Raw genomic sequence first — 272 nt, 5'->3', positions numbered from 1 at the left:
CATGTTGAGGAAATTTCTTTTTATTACTAGTTTGCATAGAGCTTTTATCAGGAATTGGTGCTGGTTTTTATCAAATTCGTCTTCTGTATCTATTGAGATGGTCATGTGGTTTTGCTTTTGTGATCTGAGAAGATGGTGAATTGTAGTACATTTTTTGCTTTCTAAATGTTTGTTATACTAAACTTTTATTCCTGAGACAAACTCCACTTGGTCACATTGTCCCTTTTGTATATTGTTGGGTCAGATTTTTCTTTTTTTCTTTTCTTTTCTGT

This window comes from Rhinopithecus bieti, unplaced genomic scaffold, assembly GCF_001698545.2.
Source record: "Rhinopithecus bieti isolate Rb0 unplaced genomic scaffold, ASM169854v2 scaffold_7828, whole genome shotgun sequence".
NCBI lineage: Eukaryota > Metazoa > Chordata > Mammalia > Primates > Cercopithecidae > Rhinopithecus > Rhinopithecus bieti.
Note: the sequence above shows the minus strand (reverse complement) of the source record.